At 45.7% G+C, this 20,720-nt stretch overlaps 1 long non-coding RNA gene and 1 pseudogene across 2 annotated transcripts in view; one reads left to right on the top strand and one right to left on the bottom strand.

Annotated features, from left to right (window-relative positions):
- Positions 1-20,720, top strand: part of LOC308676572 (L-fucose dehydrogenase-like) — a 40,834-nt pseudogene that overhangs the window by 17,134 nt on the left and 2,980 nt on the right. The window contains exons 2-7 of the transcript in view: positions 13,067-13,111; positions 15,537-15,634; positions 17,027-17,093; positions 18,560-18,651; positions 19,185-19,289; positions 20,475-20,542. The product of the transcript in view is annotated as an L-fucose dehydrogenase-like (transcript). The remainder of the gene's footprint in view (positions 1-13,066; positions 13,112-15,536; positions 15,635-17,026; positions 17,094-18,559; positions 18,652-19,184; positions 19,290-20,474; positions 20,543-20,720) is intronic.
- LOC308676574 lies at positions 1,646-3,094 on the bottom strand. The gene is made up of 3 exons (XR_014028323.1): positions 2,211-3,094; positions 2,032-2,118; positions 1,646-1,926 (listed from the first exon to the last, which is right to left on the bottom strand). It is a non-coding gene; the product is annotated as an uncharacterized lncRNA (long non-coding RNA).

Raw genomic sequence — 20,720 nt, 5'->3', positions numbered from 1 at the left:
TTGTTTCCAACTCTAGGGGCCGGTGCTCATCTCCGTTTCAAAGCCGAAGAGCCAGCGCTTGTCCGAGGACGTCTCCGTGGTCATGTGGCCGGTATGACTAGACGCCAAAGGCGCACAGAATGCTGTTACCTTCCCACCGTAGCGGTCCCTATTTTTCTACTTGCATTTTTTACGTGCTTTCAAACTGCTAGGTTGGCAGAAGCTGGGACGAATAACAGGCGCTCACTCTGTTACGCGGCACTCAGGATTCAACCCGCCAAACTGCCGACCTTCTGATCGACAAGCTCAGCATCCTAACCCACTGAGCCACCGCGTCCCTGTCTTTAATGCTACAACTTCAAAAATGAATAAGCCACACCCGAAGGGAATGGGAAGCTACTTCAGCACCCTCTTTACCTCCCCTGCATTGGGCAGGATTGAATTTTGAACCCCTTTTTTCCATAAAGGGATGAAATTAATGGCTGGGCTCAGGAATTATGTACCGCTCTCGCTAATTGTATGGTAAAATTAGAATTTTTGTTTTGGGGGAAAATTGCTGCTGATGCATTGCTGGGTAGGGTGATGTAAAACTCCTCCATATCAAAGATGTTGTACTTCAGACTCCTTAATCCAACTGTTGAACTTTTCTGGCCACCCCTGCCATTTAACCAGGAATTCTCTTTGTTTACCCCTCCCTCTTTTCCGTAATATTTTTTCAATTCTGTAGACGCGTTCTTGATCACTAGGAATTTTTTGCAGCTCTTCTGGGTAAAAAGACCCTTGTACCGGCTCTTCTGCATAATCCATTAATCTATATACATCCCTTTCTCTCCGCCTAACCCTTTCTCTGACGATAAATATTTCATCTGTAAAGGTTTGCTGATACCCCTTTTCAAACTTCCCCTTTAGCCTGGATATCCTAACGTGATCCCCCACATTAAAGTTTTCTGCCTTTCTGTCCGATTTTAAAATATTCCCATATAGACGCATCCACACATCTTTTTCATTAGAGTGTTTCACCATGTTGGGGGCTGTCCGGATACTGCGATGGTAAGCGCTATTGTAACTCCGCATGAGGGCTGGTAATACATCCACATACCTGTGCGTATTTTTAGCTGTGAAAAATCTCCACAGCTTGTTTTTCAGAGTTCTATTAAACTCTGTGATGTATGCCATAGCGTTCAAAAAGCTTCTTTACAGGCTTGTTTAAAAACTCTTTCCCGGCATCTGACTGCAGCTTTCTGGGCGCCCTTCCTGATTGGAATATACTTTGGAAAGCACCGGCAACCCCTCGTCCAGACTTATCGGTTAAACAGACTGCCCAAGCATATTTGGAAAGTACATCGATTACCGTTAAAATAAATTTTGTGCCGCTGTTTTCAGAGGCAAATCCTGATAAATCCACAAGGTCAGCCTGCCATTGGCAATCTATGCAGGAAACTATTGTAGCGTTCCTGGAGAATTTTATTCTTGCAGGCTTATGCAGGGTATAAGCTTCTTGACCGGAAAGCCATGTCTTGACTTGCCTCAAGGTTAAGTTTTTAAAGCGTTTCCTCCCAGCCTCAAATAGGGGTTTTACTCCACCATAGCTACCTGGACCTTCCGGCGTATAATACAGTTCCTTTAGTACATTTTCACACTTCATTCTGCACCGTTCAAACCTTACAATAAACACACTGCGGTTTAGCACAAACCTTTTATTTGTAATTTAGACGCAATTATCATCACGTTCATTTACAGAATAATATCCTTCATCATTACTATCATTACCGGGGTCATCTGTATCATCAGTATCTTCATTCTCTGTAGGCATTGTACATATACAATTCGATGCGCCACAATCACATTCTATATAGCAGTCATTTGGAGTATCTCTTTTGAGATCAATCTGTAGACAGCATGGACAATCAGACAGAGACGGGGCTAGGTAATATCCGGGGTACCCACCTGTTTAAAAATGCAAAAATAATCCATTAGTAAAACCCTCTTTAACTCTCCTTTTATTATATAATATTAATGGCAGCATGCATAGTAAAAAGACAATTCATTTACCTAGATCGACCTCTGCATCCTCTTCATCACTTGAGACGTTTGTTATTAAGGAGGCGCCGGCATTATAGCTATACCCCGGAACAGAACCTGGAAAATGTATTTAGCCATTAGCAATCACATTGTTAACGGTGGGGTTATTGCGCTTTACACATTTGAACACATAACAGGTTTTTACTTACGCGGTATGGCCTCATCTTCACGACACGCCATCTCCCGCACGTTACAACAGGGCAAGCGACATTCAGACAAGGTAGACCAGGAGTAGTCCGGGGTTTCATCACGAACATCACAGCTCATCTTATGGAAATCTTTCCAAAGAGATTGTGTCGCCAACCAAGATGCAGCAGGTTCTACACCCTTTTTATTATTTCCTTCACAAGTTCCCATGACGCTGTTAAAATAGATCTACGCTTTAAAGTTTCCGAGTTGTCTGTGGCCACGCGCATGCTCTATAGCACGAGCTTACAGGTCATGTCCAGACATGCCCACAATACACATACCTAATACATCAATCTGTTCTGGCCAGTCAGAAACGCTTCGCTTTTGCTGTAAGGTTAGAATAAATTTTATTAAATCTCTGCTATGAACGGTTACGCGTACATATGAATTCGAGGGAGTTGCAAATGCCAAAATATAAGTCTTTAGATTTTTACAAAGGTAAAAAACCAGCTGTGGGCTTTAAAAGGCCTGTGGTTTTTTCCCCCTACATTCAGGGAAAATGTTTTTAAAATTGCCTGGTTTAAATGCAAACCCTGGAAGCCTTTTAGGTGATCCTTTTTCCCCCCCACCCCCAGCTTTTGAGGTATTGATTTTTAAAACTCCACAAAAATTAAAAGCATCATTAGGCTAGAATGATTAGAAATAAAAAGCTTTTTTTAATTATCACCCCCCCAAAAGCAGGGTTTTGTTTCCCAAAAACACAGGTCTCTGTGTTTCTTTTGGATTTGCACGTCCATGGAATTAGTCTAGGGCTAATGTAATCAAGTACACAGAAGCTTGACCGCCACATGTTTGTTGATGGGATTAGGTTTGGCAAGCACCATCTGGAAATAGGGCTATCACCTTATATCACACCTTATCTGCTAGGGTTACCCATGCTTATTTTGATGGGGTTGGGCAGACACGCCATATCCGGCTAGGGTTATGGCCTTGTGAGTCCTGTACCATGAGGGGTGGGGTGTGGATTATGCACGTCACTTCCGGGGAGGAGGGGTGCGAACGTCACTTCCATTTATGGGCATGGCCTGGTGACGTAATCAGCACGTGGCTTTGTTTACTTTGATAAGCTCTGTTTCACTAGTTCCATCCGTATGGTCTTCATCTGATTGTAGGCACCCCATTAAACAATGGTGTAATACTTTAATGATACATGCTTTCAGAATCTGATGCATGCTGGCATTTTGAGATTCCACCGTTTCTAAAACAGGAAATAAGGTAGAATTAGTCTAGCTGTTTCAACTAATCAAAAATACTTTTTTTCTTAATTTTTATATTTACTTACCATTTGATGTTTTGCAGAATCTGCAACAACAAGGCTTTATAAATTTGTTGTCTTCCACGACGCCACGTAGGTCAGGTCCTTTTCTTATTCTACGTCTACGCTTGGGAGGTTTGGGGGTCAAATTTACATCAAACAAATCACCATCAATATTTGCCATCTTCAAAAGACTGCTGGAATTAATTTGCTAGCTGTTCAGACCTGCCTGTACAACATCCTCACGCATGCTATGGCACGTCCTTGAGCCTTGTGCCTGTCCAGAATCACGGGGAATGACATGTCCAGACATGCCCACAATACACATACCTAATACAGCAATCTGTTCTGGCCAGTCAGAAACGCTTCGCTTTTTGCTGTAAGGTTAGAATAAATTTTATTAAATCTCTGCTATGAACGGTTACGCGTACATATGAATTCGAGGGAGTTGCAAATGCCAAAATATAAGTCTTTAGATTTTTACAAAGGTAAAAAACCAGCTGTGGGCTTTAAAAGGCCTGTGGTTTTTCCCCCCTACATTCAGGGAAAATGTTTTTAAAATTGCCTGGTTTAAATGCAAACCCTGGAAGCCTTTTAGGTGATCCTTTTTCCCCCCCACCCCCAGCTTTTGAGGTATTGATTTTTAAAACTCCACAAAAATTAAAAGCTTCATTAGGCTAGAATGATTAGAAATAAAAAGCTTTTTTTAATTATCACCCCCCCCAAAAGCAGGGTTTTGTTTCCCAAAAACACAGGTCTCTGTGTTTCTTTTGGATTTGCACGTCCATGGAATTAGTCTAGGGCTAATGTAATCAAGTACACAGAAGCTTGACCGCCACATGTTTGTTGATGGGATTAGGTTTGGCAAGCACCATCTGGAAATAGGGCTATCACCTTATATCACACCTTATCTGCTAGGGTTACCCATGCTTATTTTGATGGGGTTGGGCAGACACGTCATATCCGGCTAGGGTTATGGCCTTGTGAGTCCTGTACCATGAGGGGTGGGGTGTGGATTATGCACGTCACTTCCGGGGAGGAGGGGTGCGAACGTCACTTCCATTTATGGGCATGGCCTGGTGACGTAATCAGCACGTGGCTTTGTTTACTTTGATGACGTCACTGATCAAAACTACTGATAAGATCCATTAAAAGTTTGTATGTACTTATACTACTCACACACACACAGATTCTGTCCATGCTGCCAAATGAGGAACAAAAGAAATTCAGAAAACTGAATTTCTGTTCAGAGATTGATGGAGACGCTCTCTATATGTGGATATTTATAGTACAGGTACTCCTCAATTTAAGACCGCAACTGAGCCCAAAATTTCCGAGATGTTTGATAAGTGAATTTTGCCCCATTTTACAATCTTTCTTGCCACAGTTGTTAAGTGAATCACTGCAGTTATTAAGTTAGTAACACAGTTGTTAAGCAAATCTGACTTCCCTATTGACTTCGTTTGGCAGAAGATCACAAAAGGTGATCACATGACCCCAGGACATAAATGTGAGTCAGTTGCCAAGCATCTGAATTTTGATCATGTGACCATGGGCATACTGCAATGGTTCTAAGTTTGAATGGTCACTAAATGAACTGTTATTTTCAAACTTTTCCATATTTCAAGGGTAGAAATAGATTTTAATGAATTAGCGTTGGTATTTCTTTCAGTTCAGTTTCTGTTCCCAGTTTTGCACCATAGCCTGAAAATGAATTAAAATTACTTGGTTTCTGTTCTACCTTTAAAAATAAGTATTCTCCCCCAAGCCAGTTCATAGAAACTTAGAAAGCAGCTGTTTAATCACCCAATATTAAACAATATACAATGTAATAATTATAAGCACCTTGGTTTAAAAAAAATGAGATCCAACAGTGAACAACAAAATTAAATGTAGCCTGTAGGGCAGGGGTGTCAAACTCACAACATCACGTGACATGTCGCGACGTATCACGACTTTTTTGCCATTGCCAGCAATGGGCTGGGCGCGGTTTCGTTATGATGCATCCGGCCCATGGGCCAGCAGTTTGACACCCCTGCTATAGGGAAAGTAATAAACTTTAGGATTCTTAGATTGCAAAAATTTTAAACAAGAGTATTCATTGTGCAGTCTCCCTTAACATTTTAGATGCAACTGCCAAGGGCTGAGTCAACCTTGAGCCTGGTGGGATGCGAACCTGCACTAATTGCAGGCAGCTGGTGTTACTTAAGGAGGCATCAGCCCACTGCTCCACCAAGGCATAATAAATAAATAACTCAAGGCAACGAACATATTCAATACTACTTTCTCCTCCTATTTTTCCTACAACAACCACCCTGTGAAGTGGGTTGGCTGAAAGAGAGTGACTGGCCCAAAGTCACTCAGCTCACTTTCATGCCTAAAGTGGAACTAGGTGTTCTGTACCAGCCTGCTACCGGCCTTGCAGAAAAGGCAACCCCTTTACAGACGGCAAAAGGCTGGAATACGTCTGCCAAATTTATTACAAAAACAAACAAAACATGAAACAAGATACCGGAGCTTTGAAACTCTATCGGAGCGGTTGCTTTCAGCAAACCAGCCCTCCCCCAAACATTCCCTTTATAAAGAGTTCAGGGCGTGGCCTCTCTTTGCCTCCTTCCGAGAAGTCCCACAGCCTTCCTCTGCTTGCTCCTACTTGACTGCCTCCTGCGTCGGGCGTCCTTGAACAGGGCCAGCTGTGGGTCATCTTCATCCACACTGTCAGGCTCACACAGCTGGGTCTGGGTCTCCACCAGGTAGGAGGGGCCTGGCTGGGGGCTCTGCGGAGCCTCAAAGCCATCATCAGCAAGTTCTTCAACACCCCCCTCCTCCCCCTCATCTGAGTCATCCGACCCAACTGCCGAACCCACAGGCTGACCCTGAATCACAACACTATCCCGCACCGCAGGGCCCTTCCCCCGGGGCTGCCGATCCGGATGCGGTCGGGATGGGAATTGTTCATGAAAAGCAGTCACCAACGCAGGGGCATGAACGGCGGTCGCGTCTTCCCAGGTGAAGTCCTCTGGTCCGTAACCTTTCCATTCAATCAGGTACTGGAAACGACCTTTCAGCCAACGGGAATCCCTGATGCTGGCAACCTCGTACTCGGGGGTGCTGCCTCCATCACGAGGTCCTGATGGGGGAGGTTCCGCTCGGCGGAGTGGACAAGCCGGTTGCTCGGGGACCAACAGAGACCGATGAAAGACTGGGTGCACGTGCAGGGAACGTGGCAGAGTTAAGCGATAGGCGACCGGATTGATGACAGCCTCGACTGGGAACGGTCCTAAATATCGGTGATCTAACTTTCTCACCGGCCGTGTTGACGGTAGGTTCCTGGTGGACAACCAGACCCGATCCCCCACCGATAGTGGAGGCGTATCCCGTCTTGACCGATCAGCAAACCTTTTGTAATCGGCCTTGGCCTTCTCTAACTGACGTCGCACCAATCGATGGATCGCCTGTAACTCTGCCATGAAGTCGTTCGCTGCTGGCTCTGGTGAGTCCACGGGAGAAAGGGGGAAAAACCGGGGGTGATAACCCACATTGGCCAAGAACGGTGTCATCTGTGTGGAGGTGTGCTGCGAATTGTTAAATGCAAACTCAGCTATGGCCAGATAGTCCACCCAATTGTTTTGCTGCAGATTGACGTAGCAGCGCAGATATTGTTCCAGGATACCGATGACCTTCTCGGTTCCCCCGTCAGTTTGAGGATGATGCGCGGACGAGAGACAAATCTTGATATCCAACGCATGCATCAACTCCTGCCAGAAGCGGGCTGTAAACTGGGCCCCCCTATCATAGACGACTCTATCAGGGAGGCCGTGCAGCCGAAACACCTGCTGAATGAACATACGACTAGTGGCGCGGGCTGACGGTAAGCCGCGACAGGGGATGAAGTGCGCCATCTTGGTCAGCATGTCCACCACCACATACACTGTCATAAAACCAGAGGATGGGGGTAAATCCGTCAGAAAGTCCATGGCCACAGCCCCCCAGGGTCTTTTGGGTGTTGGCAAGGGCTGCAGTAATCCAGGCGGGGCCCCTGTCGCTGACTTGGCCTGCCTGCATGGGATGCAGGAGGTGACATAGGACTGGACGTCGTGTCGGACTCGGGGCCACCAGAAGGTACGGGAGACCAGGTTCAGGGTCTTGAACAGGCCAAAATGCCCCGCTGCCGGGTTATCGTGACACTGGCTGAGGATGAGTCCCCTGAGTGGCCCTCCCGGAACATAGAGCCGGTCACGATAATACAAGAGTCCATCCGTGACCGTCCAAGGAGAATCTGGCCCCACCTCCTCCTTCCGCTGAGCCACCCACACCTCCTGCTGCTGTGCCTCTCGGATCCGAGCCCGTATATCAACCGGCTCCCGCACCGCAGCAAAAGACTCGACGGGGATCACTGTCCTGGGCAGAAGCTTGTCTTCCACTCGGGAATATTCGGGCTTCCTGGACAGAGCATCCGCTCTTTGATTGTGCCCGCTAGGTATGTACCGAACCCGGAAGTCAAACCTCGCAAAGAAAAGAGACCACCGGATCTGGCGTTGGTTCAAATTCCGAGCGGTCTGCAGGCTTTCCAGATTCTTATGGTCCGTCCGGACCTTGATTTGATGCCGCGCTCCCTCCAGATGATGCCTCCAGGCCTCGAACGCCGCTTTGATGGCCAGCAGCTCCTTCTCCCAGATTGTATAATTGCGCTCCGAGGGGTTCAGTTTTCGTGAATGATACGCGCAAGGGAAGAGGGTACCGCTGGGCGTCGTAGCCTGGAGTAACACCGCCCCAATGGCAATGTCGGAGGCGTCCGCCTCCACGACAAACGGCCGTTGCGGGTCAGGATGCTTCAAGATGGGCTCCTTCATGAAGGCTTCCTTCAAAGTCTGGAAAGCCTGTTGTTCTGGTGCGTTCCACTGGAACCAAGTCTTCTTCTGCAGGAGCCGGGTGAGGGGGGCTGTCAAGGCAGCAAACCCAGGGATGAAAGTTCGGTAATAGTTGGCAAATCCAAGAAGTCGCTGAACATCCTTCACGCGACGCGGGGGTTGCCAACTCTGCAAAGACTCAACCTTACTCGGCTCCATGGCGATGCCCTCAGGAGAAATGCGGTGACCCAGGAAATCGATGGTCACCCGGTAGAACTGGCACTTCTCCAACTTGGCAAACAGCCGATGTTCTCGGAGTCGCTGCAGGACCTGATGGAGATGCTGATGGTGCACCTCACGCGACGGGGAGTAGATCAGGATGTCGTCCAAGTAGATCACGACAAACTGATCCAACAAATCCCGGAAAATGTCATTCATGAAATGCTGAAACACAGCGGGGGCGTTGGTCAGGCCAAACGGCATCACCGTGTACTCAAAATGTCCATAGCGAGTACCAAACGCCGTCTTCCACTCATCACCCGGCCGAACCCTGACGAGGTTGTAAGCTCCACGCAGGTCCAGTTTCGTGAAGATCTTAGCCTCCCGGAGTCGGTCCAAGAGTTCGGGGATGAGGGGCAGCGGGTAACGGTTGCGCACCGTGATGGCGTTGAGTTTTCTGTAATCGCAGCAAAGCCGTAATTCGCCCGACTTCTTTTTGACGAAGAGCACGGGTGCAGACACTGGCGAGGACGAGGGCCGGATGAAACCGCGAGCCAAATTCTTCTCCAGAAAGTCCCGCAATGCAGCCAACTCGGGGTCCGACATGGAGTACAAACGCCCCACTGGGAGAGGCGCATCAGGGACTAAATCAATGGGTCAGTCATAGGGCCTGTGCGGGGGTAATTGATCCGCCTCTGTCTCGCTGAACACATCAGCAAAGTCGGACAGTTCGGGAGGCAAGGAAACCCCTGGGAAACCCTCCACCTGGCCAGCACAAATATGGCGGGAGTGGTCCACGCACTGCAAGCTTGGGAAGGTGACCAAGTTCTGTGACCAATAGATCTGTGGGTCATGCGCCCGGAGCCACGCCAGTCCCAAGACCACGGGGAAATGCAGGTCTGAGGTGATATAGAACTGGATGGCCTCCACATGGGAACTGATGGCCATACATAATGGTTGCGTGGCGGCCGTAATAGGCCCAGACAGGAGCACTCGACCATCGATAGTCTCCACTAACATGGGCGGATCCACCGGGCACTGGGGAACAGCCCATTTGGCCACAAATGCTGAGTCCATAAAATTTGTGGTGGCCCCAGAGTCAATTAAGGCATGGACTGGAATCCCCTCTGGCTTGCCAGGAAGGATCAGACGTGCCTCCAATATCAGATGCCGTGGAGGTCCACAGGCAGCATCGGAAAGACGTCGCTCAGTGTTGTTGTGGGACGCCCGATCTATCACACCGTCTAGATCGGGCTCGGGGCGTTTCCCGACAGAAAAGTAGGGGACTTTCTTGGGGCAGACTCGATCACTGATGCCCGCTGTCGCTTCTTTGGGCAAAAAGCAGCCAAATGTCCAGGGTCCCCACAGTAAAAACACAACCCCCCGATCGTCGTCTGTTCATTTCAGTCACCGATAGACGAGACCTGGCGGCACCCAGCTCCATTGGCTCCTCCCTTTGAACTGGGGGCTCTCACACAACAGGGGCGGCAGGGGTCTGTGGGGTGGCATGGCGACTCCTTCGCTGCTGCAACCGAGCATCGATCCGCAGGCAGAGATGGATCAGCCCATTCAGGTCTGAGGGAATATCCACATGGGCCAGCTCATCCAACATCTCCTCCGACAATCCATCCTGGAAGGCATCCACGAGCGCAGCCTCATTCCAGGCAGAATCCTGGCTAAGCAGCCGGAAATCGCTGATATAGCCCTGTAGGGGGCGTTGACCCTGCCTCAGAGCTTTCAGACGTCGAGTAGCAGTCTGCGTCTTAATAGGGTCCTCATACATCAGACGCATATGATCACAAAACCCCACAAAGTTGTCCAACAATGGGCTAGGTTGAGCCAGCAGAGGCGTGCCCCAACGAGCTGCATCACCCGAAAGAAGGCTTAACACAAACCCCACCTTATCCCGGTCAGTGGGGAAATCAGCTGCTCTCACGCTGATAAAGAGCTGGCATTGTCCCAGGAAAGCAGGAAACAGTTCTGGAGTGCCTGTAAATTTATCCGGCATTGCAACTTGGCATTTTCTCCTGGGTGGGGGTGATGGTGGAGGTGCAGCATGAACCTGAGCTTGCAGTTGAGCCACCTGAGCTGCCAGCAAAGTGAGTTGCTGGGTGAGCTGGGCATTCTCCGCACGTAGCTGCTCCATAATATTAGTAAGGGGTGGGAGGCTGAAAGCAAACTGTTCTGTACCAGCCTGCTAACGGCCTTGCAGAAAAGGCAACCCCTTTACAGACGGCAAAAGGCTGGAATACGTCTGCCAAATTTATTACAAAAACAAACAAAACATGAAACAAGATACCGGAGCTTTGAAACTCTATCGGAGCGGTTGCTTTCAGCAAACCAGCCCTCCCCCAAACATTCCCTTTATAAAGAGTTCAGGGCGTGGCCTCTCTTTGCCTCCTTCCGAGAAGTCCCACAGCCTTCCTCTGCTTGCTCCTACTTGACTGCCTCCTGCGTCGGGCGTCCTTGAACAGGGCCAGCTGTGGGTCATCTTCATCCACACTGTCAGGCTCACACAGCTGGGTCTGGGTCTCCACCAGGTAGGAGGGGCCTGGCTGGGGGCTCTGCGGAGCCTCAAAGCCATCATCAGCAAGTTCTTCAACACCCCCCTCCTCCCCCTCATCTGAGTCATCCGACCCAACTGCCGAACCCACAGGCTGACCCTGAATCACAACACTAGGACTCTCCTGTGGCTTCTAGGCCAGCACCTTAACCACTACGTTAAACTGGCACCAATATGACTGAAGGAGAAAATGATGAAGGGCTTGGAATTAATGATCACTGGATTAGTTTAATTTAATCAAACATATAAAGGGAAAGTGTCTATTGAGTCAATCTTGACTCCTGCTGACTAATGGACATGATTTGCAGCATCAAATTCCCAGGTGTGCAGCTAGCGAGTAGGATGGCTTGGTCGCTCAACAGTGAGACACTGGTGAAGCGGGCACAGCAGCGCCTGCACTTTCTGCGTCGCCTGAGAAAAACTCATCTTCCTTCCCGTGTCCTGACCACTTTCTACAGGGGGACGATTGAGAGCTTCCTGTCGTACAGCATCACAGTCTGGTTTGGAAGCATCACTGCTTCAGACAGGAAGGCGGTGCAGAGAGTGGTGAGGATGGCCGAAAAGATCATTGGCAGTTCCCTCCCCTCCATCCAGGACATAGCACAGAAGCATTGCTTGAGCAGGGTCCGTAAGATTATCTGGACACACCACATCCTGTTTTCCTTGTTACCTTCTGGGAGGAGGGGGCTTCGTGGTATCCGTAGCAGAACATCCAGGTTCAGCCATAGTTTCATTCCATACAGCATTAACCTTGTGAACTCTCAAGTTTCATCCTTCCGTTATATATTTAAGATGGACAGTATTTAATATTTATTTGTTATGTATATGTAAGGGTGTGGGTCTATACATATGTGTATATAGTATGGTTAGGTGTGTGTCATGTATGTGTTCCACTTTGAGAGCGGGCAACTAAATTTCATTTTTGATGTGTGCCATTGTGCCCACAGTAAAAAAATGACAATAAAGCTTATCTTATCTTATGTTATCAATCCAGCAGTGGCTTGCTATATTCTTCCAGGATATTTTTTTCAATTCCCTAGTTTAGCCCAAAGTCTTGGGATTCCCTGGTGATCTCCCAACAAAGTGACCACCAGACCTTACTCCGCTTATTTTTCAAGATGAGTGAAGGTCAGTTGGATGCTGCAACTTACGTGGGAGGCAATGAAACATATGCCTTTTCAAACTGTAGCCAATTGCCCCAAGTCATATGGATTTAATAGACCAACAGTCTAATAATCTAATCCAATGGTCCAATAGTCAACCTTGGCAACTTTAAGATGTGTGGACTTCAACTTCCAGGATTCTGGGGGTTGGAATTCACGTATTTTAAAAGTTGCCAAGATTGAGAAACTCTGGTCTGACATGTCATAGTTTCTATATTCATAAGCTGTTATTGGGTGAAAGGAACCAACATTACATAGCTAGTCCTTGATTTAAGCCAACAATTGGGACCAGAACTTTTGTTCCTAAGGAAGATGATTGCTGAGTGAGTCATGCCCGATTTTACAATTTTTTCCCCCATGGTCGTTAAGCAAATCACTGCAGTTGTTATGTAAATCAGACATTTTTATTAAGCAAATCCAGCTTCCCCTATTGACTATGCTTGTGGGAAACCAGGGGTAAGGTTGTAAATGGTGACCACATAATTCCCAGGGTGCTGCAACCATCATGAATACATGCTGGTTACCAAGCGCCCAAATTTTGATCATATGACCATGGGAATACTGTGACAGTCGTAAGTGTGAGGACTAGACATACATCACTCTTTTCAGTGCTGATGTAACTTCGAATGGTCACTAAATGAATGGTTGTAAGTCAAGAACTTACCTGTAGCTTGCTATATATCCCCTTCCTGTATTGCTCATCAAATGGTGGGGCGAACGAAATTCACTGGAGTTTCTCTCCCACTCGGTTTCTTTTCCTTTCCAGTTCACCATGGAGCCAAAGTGGTCTTCTGTGCGCCGGCATCAGAAGGTGAGGCCTCAAAGCTCTCTCACTATCCTCGCTTTATCCTGGATGATTTATGGTCCTGCTCCCATCCAAGTTAACCGGAGCAACGGACTGAAAGGAAATACAGGCAGTCCTCAACTTACGACCACAACTGAGCCCCAAATTTCTGTTGTCAAACGAGACGCTTGTTAAGCAAGCTTTGCCCCATTTTACAACCTTGCTTGCCGCGGCTGTTAAGTGAATCACTGCAGTTGATAAGATAGTAACCCGGTTGTTAAGCTTCCCAATGGACTTGGCTGGTCAGACGTTTGCCAAAGGTGATCACATGACGTCGGGACCCAGCAAAGATCCTAAACCTGAACCCGTTGCCAAGCATCTGAATTTTGATCACATGATCATGGGGATGCTGCCAAGGTCGTAAGTGTGAAAAATGGTCATAAGTCATATTTTTCAGTGCCACTGTAACTTTGAACGGTCATTAAGTGAACTGTTGTAAGTCGAGGACTACTTGTACCAGGTTTGGACAACCAGGAAGTTGCCAAATCTCTAAGGAAAAATAATACGTAGATAGAACAACGATGAACCTATAGTTCATGGCAGCATGTGTCTTTTAATAAAATCCATCAACCTCACATGATGGGGTAACTTGCAGACTCAATATGCAGTTCCCGGGAATACTACCATTTTCTATCTATTCTGGATCAAAGCTGTTGTACTTTAATTAATCTCTTGTTAAGACTTCTATGGTCTATATAAACAGATATCATTAACATTAACAGATCTCTCCAGATAGTTTTGAACTCTAGAGACACCTTTTATCATATAGAAATACCTTTATTGCATGTAGAGTTGAATACAGTAGGTGGATGCATTCAGATGACCTTTGTACAGCATTTCCAAGATATTTCCAAGGTATCTCTAAGGTTAGAAAATGGTAGTATTCCCAGGAACTGCATATTGAGTCTGCAAGTTACCCCATGTTTCAGGCTAAAAGAGAATGGACTCTCTAGGGACAAAGGAGGAGGAAGTCCATCCCAGAAAGGGGAGGGAAAAGGAAATACATCATAGGGTAGGAGGGTCTGACTGCCCACATTGTGATTTCTCCACACAGCCACGTGGTGGCAGCACAACAACATTTATGCTTACCAAACCGGCAACGTGCCTTGTCAATGGTGTGAACTTAGTAAATTGGCATTAAAACGGACAAGCCTTTTCCCAATGGGTTGTATTTGAGAATGCTACTCATGAGTAGATCTTGGGGCAAGATGGAAATACCCTAATTCCTATTTTTATTTAATTATTCAAATCTGTAGTAACCATCCAATTCCAATCGACTAACCAGATATATATACCGGTATATATCACCGGGATGGATAAAACAGTCGTTTATTGCTAAAAGTTCATAATAAGCAATACAAAGTAACTATTTAAAGTATATCTACCTAATCTAAGCTTTCGCTGGTCCTCTGCCAGCATCATCAGAGAAAAAACATTGAAGGTTTGGAAAAAAAACCCGTTGGTAAGCCTGTTTAGTTCTCTGCTCTGCTCATTGGCCTTGTGATGGACCTTGCTGTAGCCAATTGCGATTATTCTGACTGTCTCACATCGCTTCCCTTGCAATCCGGTTTTACTGTCCCTTTTTTAAAAAAAATTCTCCTCCCTATCTGTTTTGGTTTGACTACCTTAACTGATCTTGTTTTCTTTTGATGTTCGTCATCCAATGTCATAGCTGTTGGTATTTGTATTTCCTTGTTCTCTGTGTCCTCCTTCTCTACCCTCCTTGCCTGTGATTGGCCATTCTGTGCTATGCCTGGGTTTCCCTCTTGACTCCAATCGCAATTGGCTAGAGCAAGGTCCATCACACGGCCAATGAGCAGAGCACGGAACTAAACAGGCTTACCAATGGTTTTTTTCTTCTTCAAACCTTCAATGTTGTTTCTCTGATGATGCTGGCAGAGGACCAGCGAAAGCTTAGATTAGGTAGATATACTTTAAACAGTTACTTTTTATTGCTTATTAGCAATAAACGACTGTTTTATCCAATATGCCTGGGATTCGTATTTTTAAAATTATATATATATATATATATATATATATATATATATATATATATATATATATATATATATATATATATATATATATATATATATATATATATATATATATATATGCATACATACATACATACATACATACACACACACACACACACACACACACACACACACTTAATGAAGTTACTGGGCCTCGTGTTTTCAAATCCGGCTATGGAAATTTTTTCAGGGGTTGGTGGAAATCAATTTCTGAGGTGTGAGTGGCACACCTGTTAGCTTCACTTGGACCATGGCTGGAGTAGAGAGGCAGCTAAAGACTCCAAGTATAAATAATTTGGGAGAAAATGGTTATTTTCCCCTCATAGTTAAATCTACTTTGCATCTCTTTGCAGAGGGAAAAGGAAAAGTTCTTGAGAGGGAACTTGCAGAAGGTGGATCAGGAGAAGGCCGCTTTGTGGTCTGTGATGTCCTCTGTGAAGCAGACATAAAGGTAGGCTGGAACTGAGAGAAGAACAATGGTTTAGCAGGCCCATGATATTCTTACGGTTTTCTTGAACTTCTGCATTTTCTTTATAGCTTCTCCAGTGGAACTTCTCACATTGAAGTCCAATGCTCCTGGTTCCCCTTGTCAAAGCATTGCTCTCCAATCTCCCCGATGCACAAATCCAAGGTTTCCCAACCTTGGCCATTTTAAGGAAGTGCAGACTTCAACTCCCAGAATTCCTCAGCCAGCATGGTTGACTGGGGAATCTTGGGAGATGAAGTCCAGGCACGTTAACAGTTGCCAAGGTTGGGAAACCCTGACCAAGATTCTTCACCCTATTCTTTGTTTTGGATATAATGCTGAGTTGAAAATAGTTGAAAGGCAACCACTAGATTCACACATTGCACACTCTTCATGTTACAAATTTGGTTTTGATTTAGCATGAAATGCAAACTCAGCCAGTCAGGTTTGTAAATTGTGGCTTCTGGCTTTGTATTCTGAGCAAAGAGGCCTTGTCTAGCTTGTTCAACAAATAAAAGAAACTTATGATTTTGCGTGGTGTGGAAACCTAGCACAGGGCCAGCTCAAAGGGTCATGTGTATCTACACTATCCTGATTCTTCAGTAAATGTGCAGAATAAGTGGTAACCAGTGTCTGTAAAGTTGCAATAGCAATTCATAATCTATAGAGAACTTTGGGGACAACATTCCCCCGAATAACAGCAATGAAGGAATAGGTAAAATGCCAAATCTTTCCCCATTCTCATTGGTTGAATGTCTACTTCATCTCTCTTTAGTCTTTACTTTGTAAAAATATATGTTTGAGATTCCTACTTAGCTGCTTACATATCCACCTGCCATTATCATCTCAGATTTTCCACATGGTTCCCATCCAAATACTAAGTAGATGTATTAGTACTTACCTTAGCTTCAGAAAGATGGCCATATCACAGGTTCAAAGGCCACATCCTTGGACAATTGCCTTAAATCTACCCTCCTCTATTACTCAGGCAGTAGCCGCCAACCACATTTTTCATATTGATAAGAAAAGTTTATGCTTGGACTTGGTTGTTTAAGAAGGTTGCAGCTCCTAAAGAGCCAATAATTTGATTCTCTTCCACATAGCAATAGCAATAGCACTTCAACTTATATACCGCTTCATAGTGCTTTACAGCCCTCTCTAAGCGGTTTACAGAGTCAGCATATTGTCCCCAACAATCCGGGTCCTCATTTTACCAAACTCGGAAGGGTGGAATGCTGAGTCAACCTTGAGCCAGTGAGGAATGAACTGCAGGCAGTGGGCAGAGTTAACCTGCAGTACTGCATTCTAACCACTGCGCCACCACAATTCCAAACATTCATGAAATCTTTCTCTTTTTACCCTGTACCTTCTCTACAGAGGTTGGTGTTGGTGACCGTAGGACAATATGGACAACTAGATTGCCTGGTGAACAATGCTGGAAGGCGTGAGTCATTTCCAAAAGGATTGGGCCTGTCTTGCTAACCATTTAAAATGTTGTTACTCATCCCACTAATCCCGACAGTATTCTTATTTTTGTGATGGTGGCAAATATATCCATGGCTCAGGTGGAAGATGAGGGTGGACGTTCATTCTCTGAGCTTGTGGGTTGGTTTCCAAATGTTTCGTTACCAGGCTAGGTAACATCTTCAGGGGAGTTTAGAGGATGTCAGTGTCAAGTGTTCCTCTGTTCATGTGGTCAGTAGGTCTTGTGATGGAAAGGTCACAAGACCCATCACAAGACCCTCACCTCAACTGATGCGATCTCCCTATCACAAGACCCACTGACCACACAAAGCCCTTATAAACAAAGGAGCACTGACATTGGCATCCCCGAAACTCTGCTGAAGACGTTACCTAGCCTGGTAACAAAACATTTGGAAACCAACCGAGAAGCTCGGAGAACGAACCTCCAGCCTCGTTCTTATTTATTTTGATGGTTTTGTCCATTGTTTCTGTTTGAAGCTTTTATCACACTGAGTCTCTGTAGATTTCTGTAAAGGCATCTGTTGATCTAATGATGATGATGATGATGATGATGACGATGATGTTGGAAGGGACCTTGGAGGTCATCTAGTCCAACCTCCTGCTCAGGCAGGAAACCCTATACCAGGGGTAGGCAACCTTGGCTCTTTTATGACTCGTGGACTTCCAATTCTGGGAGTTTTTTTTTTAATCCCATTTATATCCCGCCCTTCTCCGAAGACTCAGGGTGGCTTACAATCTAAGAAGCACAAATCAATGTGCTTAGCAATAGCCTTCATTCTATGTATATGCCTGCTTATTAGGGCTTTTAGCCCCCCCCCCAAGCGGCATTATTACAAAGTCAGCTTATTGCCCCCAACAATCTGGGTCCTCATTTTACCTACCTTGGAAGGATGGAAGGCTGAGTCAACCTTGAGCCTGGTGGGACTCGAACCTGCACTAATTGCAGGCAGCTGGTGTTACTTAAGGAGGCATTAGCCCACTGCTCCACCAAGGTTCTTTGGTGATGTCCACGAATCATAAAAGAGCCAAGGTTGTCTACCCCTGCCCTCTACCATTTTAAACAAATGGCTGTCCAATCTCTTCTTAAAGATTTCCATTGTTGGAGCATTCACAGCTTCTGGAGGCAGTTGCTATCTGCATAGCAACCCTCTGAGATAGATGGATAGAGAAAGAACGTAATTAACCAGTGAGCTTTAGTCAAGAGGAGACTTGAATTGGTTCTCCCCGATCATCACTTTGAAGAAACTAGAAAGAGAACCAGCAAGGATAATACTGACTTTTAATTTGGTGTACAAACTGATCTGGGTGAGGTGTGGACCTTAGGATTAAAAAAACCTTACAGTGCTAGGAAAGCAAAATACACCCACCAGTGGGCAGGAAGGCAATCTGTATAGATCTATGCAATATTCTTTCTCTGCCAAACAGATCCCCCCGATCAAATAATCGATTACGTGTCTGCACAAGAATTCCGCAACCTCATGGATCTCAACGTTGTCAGCTGTTTCTTAATGGCCAAGGTAGCTTTTCATATATATATTTCTATATACACAAATAGCACAACATATGCATACAAGATGGCTTTTTGCCACGCTGGTATTGCCTACATCTCATTGCTTACCTTACAGTTGTAGATTAAGGATTGGTGCAGAGTTTCGGGGAGACAGCAATACAGAATTCTTGATGGGGCCTTCTTTCTTCTTGCCTAGATTCCTATCTACGTTCTCCCGAGTCAGGAAATGGGCAAGTCACAGGGGCAAGAACCATCTACTTCCTTTCATGGCCTGCTCTCTCCTTTGGACTGTGTGGTCATACGGACACAGTCCAGTTAGTCCTCGACTGAATGACCACAGTTGAGACCAAAATTTCTGCTGTTAAGTGAGACAGTGGTTAAGTGACTTTTGCCCCGTTTTTACAACTTTTCTTGCCACGGTTGTTAAGTGAATCTGGCTTCTTCTCCACTGACTTTGCTTGCCAGGGGGGCACAAAAGGGGAAATCACACGATGCTTTCTTATCGTAATTCTCCACTTCCCTTCATTTTGACGTTAACAGTTTGCACTGCCCTACCTCCGGAAAACGAAAGGAAACATCATTAACATTGCGAGCATCGTTGGTCATTTTGGACAAAAGTTAGCTGTACCATATGTGGCAACCAAGGTAATCCAGATCAAAATGTTCCGGTCTTATAAGTCCATTTTCTCATCTAGATTGCAAAGTCATAAAATCTCTGCCAGTGAAAATATATTTTTGCTCATTTCTCTGTATCAAGCTGCTGCTGAGGACTCTAGGCTCCAGTTCAATGTATTTCTCTGATTTTGGTAATTTTGTTTAAACCGCCAGAAGTGCTTTCCATGTTGTGGTGTGGGGGAGCTTTTTTTGCCTAAAGGCAACATAAAAAAACCCCTTCCAATTCCAGGAAGGTTAAATTGCCTTAGAATTGAATAACTAAATTCATTTTAAGGAATAGAGCCACTTAATTAACTGAAGGATCCTTACTTTCAGTTTATCAGTAGGTGAGTGTCAGGGTTTCCTGAGATTATTTGAAGATCATTAATAGTGGATGGATGGATGGATGGAGGGAGGGAGAGAGAGAGAGAGAGAGAGAGAGAGAGAGAGAGAGAGAATTATCAACTATTCTGTCAAATCCTGCCTTGGTGGAGGTTGTACTGTAGATGTGTTGTGATTCAGCGTCAGCCTGTGGTACTGGCAGCTGAGTCTGATGATTCTGAAGAGGAGGAGGAGGGGGGGTTTGGAGAGCCTTTGGTGTCAGAGGGAGGCTCTGATGCACTGCAGGACTCTCAGCCTTGCCCCTCCCGTCATGTTCCTCATCAGACTCAGCAGTGTGAGCACGAGGTATTGGACGTAGATGATTCACAGCTGGATCTATTTAGGGATGCTAGGAGCAGGAGACATTCCAGCAGAGTAGAACAGACTAAGGCAATGAGGCAACTCGCTGAGAGGAGGAGAAGGCAATGAGAAGCCACGCCTTGGGACTGCTGATAAAAGGGGAAGGTGTGGGAGGTGCTGGTTGCTGAAGGCAACCGTTTGAAGATCTTCTGTTAGAATCCTGGTCTGTTATTCCTGTTTAACTCTTGTTTGAACTTTTTGTTTAACTCTTGTTTGAACTTTTGATTTCTTTGTAAATAAATTTGGTTGGGTTTTTCCAGCCTTTTGACCATAAGAAGAAAAAAGGGGTTGTCCCTGACATTCAAACAGGGCTGGTCGTAGGCTGGAACAGAACAAGATGGAAGCTAATGACGTGAAAAGATGGCCTGATAGGCAGGAGAGAAATTGTCAAGTTGCTGATTCCCTTTATAACTTCTCAATGCTTTCCATTTGCAGGGGGCTGTGATTGCGATGACTAAAGCCATGGCTATAGATGAAAGCCAATATGGCGTTAGAGTCAACAGGTAAGATTGATTGACCCCCATGGTTAGCAAACGGTGGCCCTTTGCAAAATGTCTTGTGATAAAAGATCCGGGTTCAATATCAGTTCTGGAATGTAACAAATGATTTCCCCCCAAAAAACAACATTAGAGAAGAGTCTTTTTTTTTTGCCTGCTGGGATGGGCAACCTGCAACTCTCGG

Source organism: Vipera berus (genome assembly GCF_964194415.1).
Source record: "Vipera berus genome assembly, chromosome: W".
Classification (NCBI taxonomy): Eukaryota; Metazoa; Chordata; class Lepidosauria; order Squamata; family Viperidae; genus Vipera; species Vipera berus.
Note: the sequence above shows the minus strand (reverse complement) of the source record. Positions and strands in the feature narration are given on the sequence as shown.